A 16720-nucleotide genomic window follows, 5' to 3' on the forward strand; every position below is an offset into this window, starting at 1 on the left:
AATATGTGTTTTATCCTATATTTTTTGAAACATAATTCACCAACATATATTACGATACATTTAAACAAAATAAACACTAGAAATAACATAATAGCATTACACTTAACATTACAAATAAAAGATGAACAACTGACAAACATTACATAAAACATTACGAATAAAAGACTTGGTTACATGAAAAAATGGTTTATTTTTAACCAGATTCCAAACGTCTGTATACTCGAAATAAGTTTCATCAAACTGGCACAGGTAATATCCGTTCACGTATTCAAGAAGTTTGTCATCATCAACATCAGAGCATCGCGTTTTCTCATAATTGTAGCATCGATTGAACCATGCGACTTTTGTCTTTAAATTCATCAATTTAATAACAATATCGGGTTTTAGTCGTTCTTGTCCTTGTCCCACCTTATAGCTGAACAAAGCTACTAAGCGGGACCATTCATCACCAACAAGGAAATTAAGGGGAGCCATTACCGGTAGACCCTCGTAAATGATAATCCAACATCGTGTTAGGACCAACACCTCTGTTGTCGTCCATGGAGATGTACCATTTGTTGGACCAGCCGTGTAACACCGTAAAAACTTGAACAATTTTTCACTTTTGTAAACCATAAAATATCATTTGAAATCATAAACAAATCATTATATCAACATTGTATCAATACAAAACCCAAGATCAAAATATATATATATAAACTCCGGTATGCGTGTGTACGAATCATGCCGGCGCCTTCCCGCGATCATCGCTGGTACCTGAAACACATAACACATAACACTGTAAGCATAAATGCTTAGTGAGTTCCCCAAAATACCACTCTAAAACATAATAGCCACTCGAGGCTGTAGCTCTGTTGACCCTCAGGTCTATGTGTCTCAGTGGGGCCCTCCATCCCCAACTCTCTATGGGCCCTCTGGCCCTAACTCTGTGGACCCGAAAGTCCTAACTCTGTAGACCCGAAGGTCCTAACTCTGTAACTCTGAATCATACATAGCACATATCACAATAAATCATAGCACATAAATAACATGCAATTACACTGGAATATAACTCTAAAAATACTCTATCACATAACTCTGTTACCACACTAGGTAAAGTATAGTGAGAAGGTTCACCTCAGACGTCTTGGTAAATCTCTGACTCGGTAGGAATATTGCCTAGTATTCGCCTATTCACATAAAGTAAATACTCTTATAAATATAATTCTCAAGACTAGACTCAGCCTGCCTTTGGCACCCTCTAGAGGGAAAAAGGCTATTTTACCCCCCTCTCGACACAAGTACTCCATTGACCAAACCCTAAAAGTCAACGGTCACACTTTGACCCTACTCGCCGAGTGCACCCTGGTGGCTCGGCGAGTTCACACATGTTCTTTAACACTTTGTCCCGCTTGGCACACCGAGTCCCTCCCTATGCTTGACAAGTCATACTAGGCATGAATCGCGGGCCCACCAAAACTCAACTCGCTGAGTCTCAAGAACAACTCGGCGAGTACCGCCTTGAACTCCAGTCCTCTAACTCCCTTCTGACTCACTAAGTCATCCCCCAACTCAGCAAGTCTACTCACTGAGCAATTTACGTGAAACCCTAACCCTACTCGCCGAGTCTCAGGAACAACTTGGTGAGTTCATGCCATGCACAAACTCTACTGGCCTCCTGAGGTCATATCTGTTTCTCTAAATCAAAGATCTGGCCTTCCCAAGCATGAGCGTCACGTAAAGCTCGAAACTTGATGCTTGTATAACAACAACAAGGCATCAAAAGGAGATTTAGTCCCAAAAGTGGCAACCTAAGTCCAATAACCCCAAATTGATCCATAAAGCTCCAAGGGTTAAGGTCTCTGGACCTCTTTGAGTCCAGATCCAAGGCACAAACTTGAAGAGGGACCATTTGCTCCGCATAATCACTCTCCAAAGGGGTTAGAAAACCCTAACTCTAATGATCAACAACAAAACTGAAGAAGGTTCGAACTATTACCTCAAAATGAAGTCTCTGAATCCTTGGAACTGCTAGAATCGCACCTCCACTCTTGCTCTTGCACCTCCTTCTTGCTAAACTAAAGATACAAGGATCAAAAGTGACTTCTTCTTCGTCACAACGATTTGGCTCACTTAGGGTTCTCTCAAGGGATTGGTAGCCGCAATGAGAGGCTATAAGTGCCCTTAAATAGGCTCTAAACCTTGGGATTTAGGGTTTCATTAAACAGCGTGGACTCGCCGAGTCCAAAGCGAATCTGGATGAATAATCACGACCCTACTCGGCGAGTCTACGCATCAACTCGTCGAGTTCCTTCTCATAATTCAAAATAATTAAATAAAATAATATACCTGGAAACCCGTCTGTTACAATTCTCCCCCACTAGAATCGAACTTCGCCCTCGAAGTCTCACTCTGGAAATAACTCTAGATGCTGCTCACGCATCTCACGCTCTAGCTCCCAAGTCAGCTCGAACCCCTTCCGATGCTGCCACTGAACCAAAACCAGAGGCACTTCCTTATTCCTCAAAACCTTGATCTTCCGATCCCTGATCGCCACCGGTCTCTCAGCATAATTCAGGCTCGCATCCACCTGAATGTCCTCCAATGGCACCACTGCCGACTCATCTGCTATACACTTCCGCAACCGCGATACGTGGAAAGTGTCATGAATCTGACCCAACTCTGCAGGTACCTCCAAGCGATACGCAACCCTGCCCACCCTCGCGATCACTTTAAACGACCCAATATACCGGGGGCCCAGCTTGCCCCTCTTTCTGAATCGGATCACTCCTTTCCAAGGAGATACCTTCAGAAGCACCAAATCACCGACCTGAAATTTGAGCTCGGATCATCGCCTATCAGCATAACTCTTTTAGCGACTCTGAGCGGTCAACAACCTCTGCCTGAGCTGCTAGATCTGCTCAGACGTCTGAAGCACTATCTCCGTACTACCCATCACACGTTGCCCCACTTCTCCCCAACAAATGGGGGTCCGACACCTCCTCCCATACAACAGCTCAAAGGGTGGCATACCAATGCTCAAATGATGGCTTTTGTTGTAGGAAAATTCCACCAAGGGTAAGTACGTGTCCCAACTCCCACTTAAATCCAACACACATGCCCGGAGCATATCCTCAAGCGTCTGAATCATCCGCTCACTCTGTCCGTCGGTCTGGGGGTGGTACGTGGTACTGAAATGCAGTCTAGTACCCAATTCCTCATGGAATTTCTTCCAGAATCTAGAGGTGAAACGCACATCTCGGTCTGAGACAATCGAGATCGGCACTCCATGACGTGCTACCACTTCTCTCACATACATCTCCGCCAACTTCTCCGCAGAAGAGCTCTCGCTAATAGCGAGGAAATGAGCGCTCTTCGTCAATCGATCTACAATCACCCAAATTGCATCGACGCCCCTCGCAGTCCTTAGAAATTTGGTGATAAAGTCCATGGAAATCTGTTCCCACTTCCACTCGGGAATCTCCAACGGCTGCAAACAGTGTTCTAAAAGGCGCGACATGGCGTGAGGTGCGGCACCGCCGTTACGAAAAGCTTCATAACGTTGCTGTTAGGCGTGGCACGTGGCAAGGCATGATATGGCGTGCCATGGCGCGTTATGGCGTGTTATGGCACGTGTTTTTTCGTTTGAGACACGTTTTTTTGCTCTTTTTTATACCTTTTCTAATCGGACATACAAGTATTGTGTTTTTTATTAACCTTCTGTTATTAGTTATTGATATAACACTTCTAAAAACTAGGTATATTTGATATAAATTTATATTTATGCGGTAATATAATTATAAATTAATACAAAATCGCCGCCTTACATCACACCTTGAAAAATGCCATGGCTCGTCATAACTCATTAAGCTTGAGGCTTGGCATTGCCGCCACGCCACGCCTCACGCCTTTTAGAACCTTGGCTGCAACTTGCCGTGAGGTCTCTAATGCTCGGCCTTAACCTTGCGACATGTCAGACACCTCTCCACGAACCATGCAATGTCCCTCTTTATATAGGGCCACCAATACTCCCTTTTCAGGTCCAAATACATCTTAGTGGCCCCGGGATGGATCGAGAACTTCGATCGGTGAGCCTCTTTCATCAGAAGGGTACGCGTTCCGCCCACATGCGGTACCCAGATCCGACCCATAAATGTCATAAGCCCCCGACCATCGGTGACGAACTCTAATACTTGCCCAACAAGCCGCTCTCTCTTCTGGTTTTTCTGGCCTAACGGCCTCGGCCTGAGCTCCTCGAATGGTGTCCAACACCGGAGTCATCACCGTCAACCTCATACAAATGTCACGCATCGGAACACTCTCCGTCCTATGACTCAAGGCATCGGCCACCACATTGGCTTTTCCCGGGTGGTACAGGATCTCGCAATCATAATCCTTTACCACATTCAGCCATCTCCTCTGCCGCATATTCAGGTTGGGCTGATCCATCAAGTACTTCAGGCTCTTGTGATCCGTGTATATGGTACACCAGACCCCATATAAATAGTGATGCCAGATCTTGAGGGCGAACACCACTCCCCCAACTCCAAATCATGGGTAGGATACCTCACCTCATGAGGCTTTAGCTGCCTTGATGCATGTGCTATCACAATATACCACAAAATCCTCCATTCCCTCCGGAAGGGCTAACACCGGGGCTTCGCATAATCTCTGGCGAAGTGTCTCGAAGGAGGCCTGCTGCTCTGGACCCCAAGCAAAAACTACACCCTTCTGGTTCAACTTGGTGAGTGGCACGATGATCTTGGAGAAATCCCTGATGAATCTCCGATAATAGCCTGCCAGCCCTAGAAAACTCCTGATCTCCGTGGGCGACCTCGGCACCTCCCAACCCATTACCGCCTAAATTTTGGCGGGGTCGACCAATATCCCTTTCTGGTTAATGAGATGTCCCAGGAACTGGACCTCTCGTAACCAGAATTCACACTTGGAGAACTTGGCATAAAGCCTCTCCGATCTCAAAACCCCTAGGATCTCTCTCAGATGCTCCTCATGCTGCTCTCTAGATCTCGAATACACCAAAATGTCGTCGATGAATACGATTACCGAGCGATCCAACATCGGTCTGCACACCCTATTCATGAGGTCCGTGAACACCGCTGGTGCGTTGGTGAGCCCGAAAGGCATCACCACGAACTCGTAATGCCCGTAACGAGTCCTACATGCTGTCTTCTGAATATCCTCATCTCGCACCCTCACCTGATGATATCCAGACCTCAAGTCGATCTTGGAAAACCAAGATGCTCCCTGCAACTGATCGAACAAATCATCAATCCTCGGAAACGGGTAACGGTTCTTGACCGTTAGTTTGTTCAACTCCCGGTAGTCAATGCACATCCGGTGTGAACCATCCTTTTTCTTGACAAAAAGGATAGGAGCTCCCCACGGTGAACTACTCGGCCAAATAAATCCCTTCCCTAGCAACTCCTGCAGCTGCGAGGATAGCTCCTGCATCTTTGGAGACGCAAGGAGATAGGGCGCCTTGGCGATAGGCGCGGCCCCCGGAACCAAATCGATACTGAACTCCACCTGCCTCACAGGACGTACGCCCGACAACTCCTCTGGAAATACATTCGAGAACTCACACACTATCGGAACCTCCATTACAGAACTCGGTCTCTCCGACTCAACCCTCGCGTCCATAACATATGCTATGAATCCCTTACATCCCTGCTGAAGGCTCTGCCTCGCCCTAGCGGCTGAGCAAAATGTTGAACCGGAACGTGTACCCTCACCGTACACCGTAAGGACTCCCCCACTAGGGTCTCGCATGGTCACCAGTTGTCGCTCACAGTCGATGATCGCTCCAAATCTGCTCAACCAGTCCATGCCCACGATGACACAGACATCCCCCATCGCAATAGGGACCAAATCTATCGGAAACTCAACCCTGAAAATCTCAAGCACACAACCACGTATCACCTCAATGGCATACACTGCTCTCTCATCTGCTATGGAAACTCTCAGAGGTCGACTCATTGCCTCTCTACTAGTACTGATGTGTCGGCTAAAGGCCAACAATACAAAAGATCGACTCGCACCCGAGTCAAATTGTGACATCCCCAAAATCTCGGCCAGAAAAGACCGATTTTCATTTATGCTTTTAAATATTTTCAGAGTAAATCCTTTTGATTTGAAAGAGTTGCGGAATTTGTTCCCAAAAACAAAACATGATAAAACGATGTTTACCAAAGCATTTCATAAAAGAAATGTATTTTTCATTATAATCAAAACTCGGGGTGTCATGTTCCGATACAGACCAATAAGCATAAACGAATACATTACAAGTCATATAACAAATATAAACATATGCAGACTTGCAAACAAAACAACTTGATGGTTCATCCATCTTACGCCCTTGCGCCACTTCCTGTAATACAAATAAAACTGAGTGGGTCAGGCTTGGGAGCCTGGTGAGCATATATGGTTTTCAACCCACAATAAATAATTAAATTAATTATTATCAACCAACAATAACCCAGTTACCCATTCCCGTTATTCTCACTTTGTGTCCCTAAAATAACTAACACAAGGGACCTAATCTAAGAATATTTTCATCGGGGTGACAACACATGTTGCGGGGTTTCCTCAGCAATATAAGTCAAATAAGGCAACCATGAGGGGGATGGAATACAACGAATGAACACCCAAGTTCATTAACACCTACAGGTTATGAGCTTGCTAGTGTTCCACTGGACTGTCTAGAAAAGTCCGTGGTCGTCATCTAAATTCCGCTAGATGACTGGATCAAAACAACAACGAGGCCTCTCATCTGTTTATTACACACCAACTATCTACCCATGTTCTACCCAACATATTAGTAGATAAAAACATACATTTTTATACATATTTTCAAAACCTGTATAACATGCTTGATCAATACATTTTCCATATAACAGATGAGGCACACACACATAACACGTATTTCATATAGAAATAAGCATATCTGTAAGATAGAAGAAAGTGAATATACATTCACACACATAACAACAAAATATACACATAACACGTATCTCGTATAAAATACTTCATAGTTATACGTTATGAGAAAGTAACAACGCATTCACACGTATAAACAACAATAAACTTACTACCCTCGAACCATACTTGTATTATTATTGCGTTTATGAAAGGTAGTATACACTCACTTGATCAGAAGATGATCGGACAGCACTACGACTTGCAGAAGTAGTAATCCTCAGCAGATCTGGAAGATCTCTACGAAAATCGAACTTCTCGCGGGCAGAGCTTCGGCTCGGAAACCGCACTTCTCGGGATCTTCGGGATCTCGGGACTCGCTTCGGGACTCGGGAATATTACCGGGGCTTCGGGGTATTTCTGGCACGCAAAACGATGCAAAACGGGAGAGAGAAGAGAAGAAATGAACAAAACTTTCGGCTGCCCTCGCAAGCCTTTTATAGGGGCTGGATCTGCGAATTACGCGGGGCGTAATTTATGTACGCGGGGCGTAACGGGGATAAGGCCGGTGACTCCCCCCCCCCCCCCCCCCCCCCATGGATAATATCAGCAAATTTTTATTTAAATTAAATACCGAATTTATTAAATAAACTTCAAAAATTCATATCTTCCTCATACGAACTCCGTTTTCGACGCTCTTCATATCCAAACGTAGGTAAGACTACGATCTACAACTTTCGTTTAGACTCCGTCAGCTAATTTTGACTTTATATTTTATTATTTATTTTTAGTGGGCCGGGACAGGAAAACTCTGTTATAAAATCATAACTTCTTCATCCGACGTCCGTTTTCGCCTATCTTTTTATCGTTTTACTAAAATTAATGAGATCTTCAAATCTCATTTAGATTGTTTCGGCTAAAAACCGCTCGGTCTCAAATCAAGCATTCGGGCTGCATACTGCTAAGTCGAAACTTCGAAAAATCATAACTTCCTCATACGAAGTCAGATTTGGGCGTTCTTTTTATGCACGCTCATGGTTTGACGTACTATACGACTTTAATTTAGATTGCTAAGGCTAAATATCGCTCTAACGTAAATTCACTTTTTACGTCGCGCTGTGTCGTGTCGGTTCTGTCGCGAAACTTCGACAGGTCATAACTTCCTCGTTATAACTCGGATTTCGACATTCTTTATATCTTCGGAAACCTTGTTTCAACTACTACAACATTATATAAAGATATCAAGTTTATTTTACACTTAAATTTTGACGCTTATTTTTATTCTTAATTAATCAAACCACATAATTAAGCAATTAAGCACAAAACACATAATACTCAAATAATACAATCTTATTATTTCAAAACGGGTTACAAAGGTTAACCTAGACCATTACATTGCTAAAAATGGCAAGCCCAGAAACACAGGCGTTACAATTCTCTCCACCTTAGAATGATTCCGTCCCCGGAATCACTCATCAACAAACAAATGCGGATAGCGACTCAACATGTCACTCTCCGTCTCCCAGGTGAGATTCGGCCCATTCGTGTGTTTCCATCGGACAAGAACTAACTCGACCATCTTGCGTCGCAACTTCTTAGTCTTTTGGTCAACGATTGCCTCTGGTTCTTCAATCAACCTTTTGTTCTCATCAATTCTCAACTCCGAAAGTGGAATCATGTCGGGAACTTCCCCCGTGAACTTCTGTAAATAACACACATGAAAAGTGTTATGAATTCCATTCAGTTCTTCTGGTAGTTCGAGCTTGTAAGCTTGGTTCCCAATCCTCTGAAGAACTTTAAACGGTCCAATAAACCTTGGACTCAACTTTCCCCTCTTACCAAATCTTATAAGTCCCTTCCACGGCAAGACTTTAAGCAAAACCGAATCCCCAACTTCAAAAGTCATCGGTCTTTGCTTTTTGTCAGCATAACTCTTTTGACGATCTTGAGCTGCTAACATTCTTTCCCTAATTATTTTCAACTTTTCAGTAGTCTGATGAACCATCTCCGGTCCCATAAACTGCTTTTCCCCAGCCTCAAGCCATCAAGACGGCGTACGACACTTTTGTCCATACAAAGCTTGGTAAGGTGTCATCTTAATGCTCAAGTGAAAACTATTGTTATAGGAAAATTCTACCAACGGTAAATGTTCATCCCAATTACCTAGGAATTCCAAGGTACATGCTCTCAGCATATCTTCAAGTGTTTGTATCGTTCTTTCACTCTGACCATCAGTCTGCGGATGGTAAGCTGTACTTAAACATAACTTGGTACCCATTTCCTCTTGTAGACTTTTCCAAAACCTTGAGGTGAAACGACTATCACGATCCGACACAATTGTTAGCGGAACACCATGAAGTCTCACAATTTCCTTCACATAAGAATTCGCAAGCTTTTCCATAGACCATTTCTCCCTGGCTGCTATGAAATGCGCACTCTTAGTGAATCGATCAACGACCACCCAAATCATGTCGTGACCATTCTTTGTTCTGGGTAGTTTAGTGACAAAATCCATAGCAATGTCTTCCCACTTACCCATAGGCACAGGTAAAGGTTCTAAACTCCCATACGGTTTCTGATGTTGTGTCTTAACTCTCGCACAAGTCACACACTCGGCCACATACTTTGCAACATCAAGCTTCATCGTCGGCCACCAGTAGTAGGGTTTCAGGTCCCTATACATTTTAGTGCTACCGGGATGAATCGAATACATGGTCTTGTGAGCTTCTTCCATCAGAAGATCTCTAATTCCTCCTGACTTAGCTACCCAAATACGATCTTCGAATACCTTCAGTCCATGACCGTTTGTACCAAACACCAACGTTTTACCCAAACGTTCCTCCTTTCGGTCATTTTTCTCAGAAGCTTCCTCTTGAGCTTTCTTTATACTTTCCACAATGGTCGAGACAACTTCAATTCTCAACGCTCTTGGCCTTTTCCTTTCAAGATTGACTTTCCGACTGAGAGCATCAGCAACAACATTAGCTTTACCGGGATGGTAAAGTATCTCACAGTCGTAGTCCTTGAGTAATTCCAGCCAGCGTCGTTGCCTCATATTCAATTCCTTCTGATTAAAGAGATATTGGAGACTCTTGTGATCAGTGAAAAGTTTGCACTTCGTGCCATAGAGGTAATGCCTCCATATTTTCAGAGCGAAAACTACCGCTGCCAACTCCAAATCATGAGTCGGGTAATTCTTTTCATGCTCTTTCAGCTGTCGAGAGGCATATGCTATCACCTTTTCTCTTTGGGTCAAAACACAACCCAATCCAACCCCAGACGCATCGCTATAAACGGCGAAGTCTTCAACTCCATCGGGTAGAGAAAGTATCGGTGCCTCACATAGCTTCTTCTTTAGCTTCTCAAATGCTTCTTTATGCTTCTCACTCCAAGCATAAGTAGCTCCTTTGTGGGTCAAAGCTGTCAATGGAGTAGCAATCGAAGAAAAGCCTTGGATAAACCTTTGGTAATATCCGGCTAATCCTAAAAAGCTTCGGATCTCCGTGGGACTTTTCGGTTGTTCCCACTTCATTACAGCTTCAATCTTTGCTGGATCAACCATTATCCCTTCTTGGTTGACCAAGTGACCCAAGAATTGGACTTCACGAATCCAAAAATCACATTTGGAGAACTTAGCATACAGCTTCTCCTTCTTCAAAACTTCTAACACTTCTCGCAAGTGTCTGCCATGCTCCTCCTGGCTTTTTGAGTAAATCAGAATGTCATCTATGAACACTATCACGGATTTATCAAGGAACGGGTTACAAACCCTATTCATTAAATCCATGAATGCTGCCGGAGCATTGGTTAGTCCAAACGACATAACCAAGAACTCGTAGTGTCCATATCTAGTTCTGAACGCAGTCTTCTCTATATCCTGCTCTCTTACTTTCAGCTGATGATATCCTGACCTAAGATTGATCTTCGAGAAATAGCTCGAACCTTGCAGTTGATCAAATAGGTCATCAATCCTTGGCAACGGATATTTATTTTTTATTGTTGCCTTGTTCAGCTCTCTGTAATCAATGCACATTCTCATACTTCCATCTTTCTTTTTCACGAATAACACCGGAGCTCCCCAGGGTGATGAACTAGGTCTAATGAAACCTTTGTCCAACAATTCCTGAAGTTGCATCATTAGCTCCTTCATCTCCGTCGGTGCTAATCGATAAGGTGCTTTTGCTATTGGCGTGGTTCCTGGTAACAAGTCTATTCTGAACTCTACTTGTCTATCAGGTGGTAATCCAAGAAGATCTTCGGGAAATACTTCCGGATAATCACACACCACAGGAATACTCTGCATCACCTTCTTTTCCTTCTTAGCATCAATCATGAATGCTAAATATGAGGTACATCCCTTGGTCAAACACTTTCTGGCTTTCATTAGGGAAATGATTCCAGAATTCACTCGGCGTTTGTCCCCATACACCATAAACGATTGTTTTCCAGGCGGGTTTACTTTAACTATCTTCTTCTTGCATAAAATTTCGGCATCATTGGCGCTGAGCCAATCCATTCCCAACACGATGTCGAAACCATTAAGTTAGATAGGCAATAATTCCTCGCGGAACTTATTCCCATTCAAGTCGATTAAGATGTTATTCATACGATGGCTAACAGGTACAAACTTGCCACTAGCAACTTCGACTAATAAAGCATTATCTAGTCTATCAATAGGCAAAGCTAGTTTTCTACCAAATTCATGCGATATAAAGGAGTAGTTGGCTCCAGAATCAAATAAAATTTGGGCAGGAAAATTGTTAACGAGAAAGGTACCTGAAGCGACATCAGCTTCATCCTTAGCAGCTTCCAGTGTCATCTGGAATGCTCTCGCCTTCGGCTTTGGTGGAATGTTGGGCTTAGCTGCCTCCTTCTTCTTCGGACAGTCTTTCAAAATATGCCCCTCTTCATTACAACCAAAACACATCCTTTTGTTGTTCGGACATTCATTGGCAAAATGTCCAACCTTTCCACACTTGTAGCAAGTTACATCCTCACTACATTTCCTAAAGTGCTTTTTCTTACACTTTTCACACCACTTCGCTTTGCCTCCTTTTCCTCCACCAAGCCTTTTCGAATCAGATTTCGAAAATTTGCTTTTCTTACCGGAACCAGATGTTCCCTCAAACTTCCTCTTCTCACCAACCTCAACCTTGTTGGTGGTTCTCCCTTTTATCATGTTTTCAACAAACTTGGCAGCCCAGATAGCTGCCTCTAGAGTAAGTGCTTGACGTACTGCACCTCGTACTCCCATGGAAGTCCCTTCGCATACCGATCCACCTTAGTCAACTCGTCTGGAACGATACGCAAGGCAAACTCCATCTTATCGGTGAAGTTGTTGGTGTATTCATCAACTGACATGCTGCCTTTCGTTAGAGTCAGAAACTTGTTCTCTAGCTCCAATAGATTTTGAGCCGAACAGAACTTGCACTTGAACTGCACCAAGAATTCTGCCCATGACAATTGCAGTGGCTCATTTGGGCTCAAAGTTTTCCCTAGAGTGTTCCACCAACGAACAGCTCCACCTCGGAATTGACGCACGGCATTTCCTTCCATCACGGTTGTCTTGCTAACTATCGGTGGGTTGGCTTGACCAACTGATCCACTGAAGTTTCCACCTTCCGAGTGCCCTTCATTTAATTCAGGCTCTTCCACACGAATCGACAGTTCTTCACGATTTTGTTGAAGCAACCGTCTAGTTTCATCCATCTGACGATCCAACATCGTCTGAATCATCAATTGCACACCAGCCATGGTTATTGGCTCAGGTGCTGCTGCTACAACAGGTCTTTGTTCAATCACTGGTGGTTGATTCCTGTTTTCATCAGCATTTCCAACTCCACTTCTTGTTCTCACCATTTTTGATCTACACACCGAATAAGGTGAAATTAGATCTTTATTCACGATAGATATTCAAATCATCCTTATCACTCCGAAACGTTTACATGCTAGTTCTAATATCGTAGACGTACGCTTAGAATCCTACACACATAAAGTTTCTAGATCTGGTCGGCAACAGACCATAGATCCGAACAAATAATATCATATATGGCATCCCCAAAATCTCGGCCAGAAAAGACCGATTTTCATTTATGCTTTTAAATATTTTCAGAGTAAATCCTTTTGATTTGAAAGAGTTGCGGAATTTGTTCCCAAAAACAAAACATGATAAAACGATGTTTACCAAAGCATTTCATAAAAGAAATGTATTTTTCATTATAATCAAAACTCGGGGTGTCATGTTCCGATACAGATCAATAAGCATAAACGAATACATTACAAGTCATATAACAAATATAAACATATGCAGACTTGCAAACAAAACAACTTGATGGTTCATCCATCTTACGCCCTTGCGCCACTTCCTGTAATACAAATAAAACTGAGTGGGTCAGGCTTGGGAGCCTGGTGAGCATATATGGTTTTCAACCCACAATAAATAATTAAATTAATTATTATCAACCAACAATAACCCAGTTACCCATTCCCGTTATTCTCACTTTGTGTCCCTAAAATAACTAACACAAGGGACCTAATCTAAGAATATTTTCATCGGGGTGACAACACATGTTGCGGGGTTTCCTCAGCAATATAAGTCAAATAAGGCAACCATGAGGGGGATGGAATACAGCGAATGAACACCCAAGTTCATTAACACCTACATGTTATGAGCTTGCTAGTGTTCCACTGGACTGTCTAGAAAAGTCCGTGGTCGTCATCTAAATTCCGCTAGATGACTGGATCAAAACAACAACGAGGCCTCTCATCTGTTTATTACACACCAACTATCTACCCAACATATTAGTAGATAAAAACATACATTTTTATACATATTTTCAAAACCTGTATGGCATGCTTGATCAATACATTTTCCATATAACAGATGAGGCACACACACATAACACGTATTTCATATAGAAATAAGCATATCTGTAAGATAGAAGAAAGTGAATATACATTCACACACATAACAACAAAATATACACATAACACGTATCTCGTATAAAATACTTCATAGTTATACGTTATGAGAAAGTAACAACGCATTCACACGTATAAACAACAATAAACTTAATACCCTCGAACCATACTTGTATTATTATTGCGTTTATGAAAGGTAGTATACACTCACTTGATCAGAAGATGATCGGACAGCACTACGACTTGCAGAAGTAGTAATCCTCAGCAGATCTGGAAGATCTCTACGAAAATCAAACTTCTCGCGGGCAAAGCTTCGGCTCGGAAACCGCACTTCTCGGGATCTTCGGGATCTCGGGACTCGCTTCGGGACTCGGGAATATTACCGGGGCTTCGGGGTATTTCTGGCACGCAAAACGATGCAAAACGGGAGAGAGAAGAGAAGAAATGAACAAAACTTTCGGCTACCCTCGCAAGCCTTTTATAGGGGCTGGATCTGCGAATTACGCGGGGCGTAACGGGGATAAGGCCGGTGACTCCCCCCCCCCCCCCCATGGATAATATCAGCGAATTTTTATTTAAATTAAATACCGAATTTATTAAATAAACTTTAAAAATTCATATCTTCCTCATACGAACTCCGTTTTCGACGCTCTTTATATCCACGCGTAGGTGAGACTACGATATACAACTTTTGTTTAGACTCCATCGGCTAATTTTGAATTTATTTTTTATTATTTATTTTTAGTGGGCCGGGATAGGAAAACTCCGTTATAAAATCATAACTTCTTCATCCGACGTCCGTTTTCGCCTATCTTTTTATCGTTTTACTAAAATTAATGAGATCTTCAATTCTCATTTAGATTGTTTCGGCTAAAAACCGCTCGGTCTCAAATCGAGCATTCGGGCTGCATACTGCTAAGTCGAAACTTCGAAAAATCATAACTTCCTCATACGAAGTCAGATTTGGGCGTTCTTTTTATGCACGATCATGGTTTGACGTACTCTACGACTTTCATTTAGATTGCTAAGGCTAAATATCGCTCTAACGTAAATTCACTTTTTACGTCGCGTTGTGTCGTGTCGGTTTTGTCGCGAAACTTCGACAGGTCATAACTTCCTCGTTATTACTCTGATTTCGACATTCTTTATATCTTCGGAAATCTTGTTTCAAGTACTACAACATTATCTAAAGATATCAAGTTTATTTTACACTTAAATTTTGACGCTTATTTTTATTCTTAATTAATCAAACCACATAATTAAGCAATTAAGCACAAAACACATAATACTCAAATAATACAATCTTATTATTTCAAAACGGGTTACAAAGGTTAACCTAGACCATTACATTGCTAAAAATGGCAAGCCCAGAAACACAGGCGTTACACAAATAACACTAGAGCAGGTACATAATTCACAAGGAAGGTACCTACGCATAACATAATATAAACACAATCATCACAGAATGTAAAAGAATACATGAAAGAGTACATACCGGCCATGACATCGGGCGCTGCGCGGACCTCCTCCGCAGTCAACTGGAAGGCTCTCCCACGTGCCTTCGGTGCTTCAACCTTCGCAGCTCTCACCGCAGCAAGGGCTGATCCCGGAAATGCTCGTTGCGCTGACCCCCGCAACTGTGGACACTCTGCCTTCCGGTGTCCATTCTGTTTGCAATGAAAACAGACTGAAAAACCCTTAGGGAAATCCTTGGCCATGTACCCCTCCTTGCCACACTTGTAGCAAGACCCTGCTCTGCAAATCCCCTCGTGGCTCTTGCCGCACTTGCCACAAGTGCGGCCCTTCTGGTTCCCAGATCTCGAATCAGCGGGTTTGACCCGCTTGGCTGCCGGCTGAGACTGAGCTGGCCGCCGATCCTTTCCCTAAGACTCAGCCTCCTCCCTGGCTTGGGTCTCAAACTCTATCTCCCTCTTCCGGGCATTTTCCTGAAGCTCGGCAAATGTTCGGTACATCGAGTTCGCCACGAACTCGCGTATATCCCTACTCAAAATGCTCAAAGATTGGCTCATGCGTGCCTGCTCGGAGGACACGTGCTCTGGGCAGAACATCGCCCGCTCATGAAACATCCTCGTAATTACCGTAACAGACTCAGTACCCTGCTTGAGGGTCAGAAACTCCTGGGCCAAACGCTCTCTCTCCACCTGCGGAACGTACTCATCTCGAAACATAGCGGTGAACCTCTCCCAGGTCACCGCAACAAGCTCAGCAGGCGTAAAGTGCGCAGTCACAAACTTCCACCAGTCCTTCGCTCCCAAGCGAAGCTGGTTCAGCGCGAACCGGACTCTCAAATGTTCTGGAGATGAGCAAGTAAAGAAACACCCCTCTATGTCTGAAATCCATCTCATCGTCGCGATCGGGTCTTGGGTCCCGTCAAACTCCGGTGGTTTTGTGTAGTTGAACTCTCAGAATAACAACGCATCATCATCCTGCGGCCTAGTCGCAGCTATAGCTGCAGTGGCCGCAGCCATAGCAGCCTCAGAAAGAGCAGCGTATCTCTCATCAAATTTCTGCATCAGAGTGGTCTTGATAGACCCGAACATCTCTGGTATCTCTGCCTTGATGGCTGCAGCCACCTCCTCCTGGATGATCCTACGGATCTCATCATCACTCGAACTACCGATCACTGGTGTGTGGCGCGTCCCAACCATGGTCTCCTTCTGAAATACCACATAAGAATATTAGAGGCCCTTTTCGAGTATAAATACACTCGATAACTCCACCCTACTCGTTCCTTGGTGCCCAAAGGATTCTTACTTGGACTGCGTACCAACCTGGTATCTTCAGTAGTACGGACCCAATACTACCATCCATACCGCGTTGGCATTCATCCCAAGTCCTCTTCCTTGAGCCTCAAATCCCAAGT

This window comes from Lactuca saligna, chromosome 9, assembly GCF_052625555.1.
Source record: "Lactuca saligna cultivar CGN05327 chromosome 9, ASM5262555v1, whole genome shotgun sequence".
NCBI lineage: Eukaryota > Viridiplantae > Streptophyta > Magnoliopsida > Asterales > Asteraceae > Lactuca > Lactuca saligna.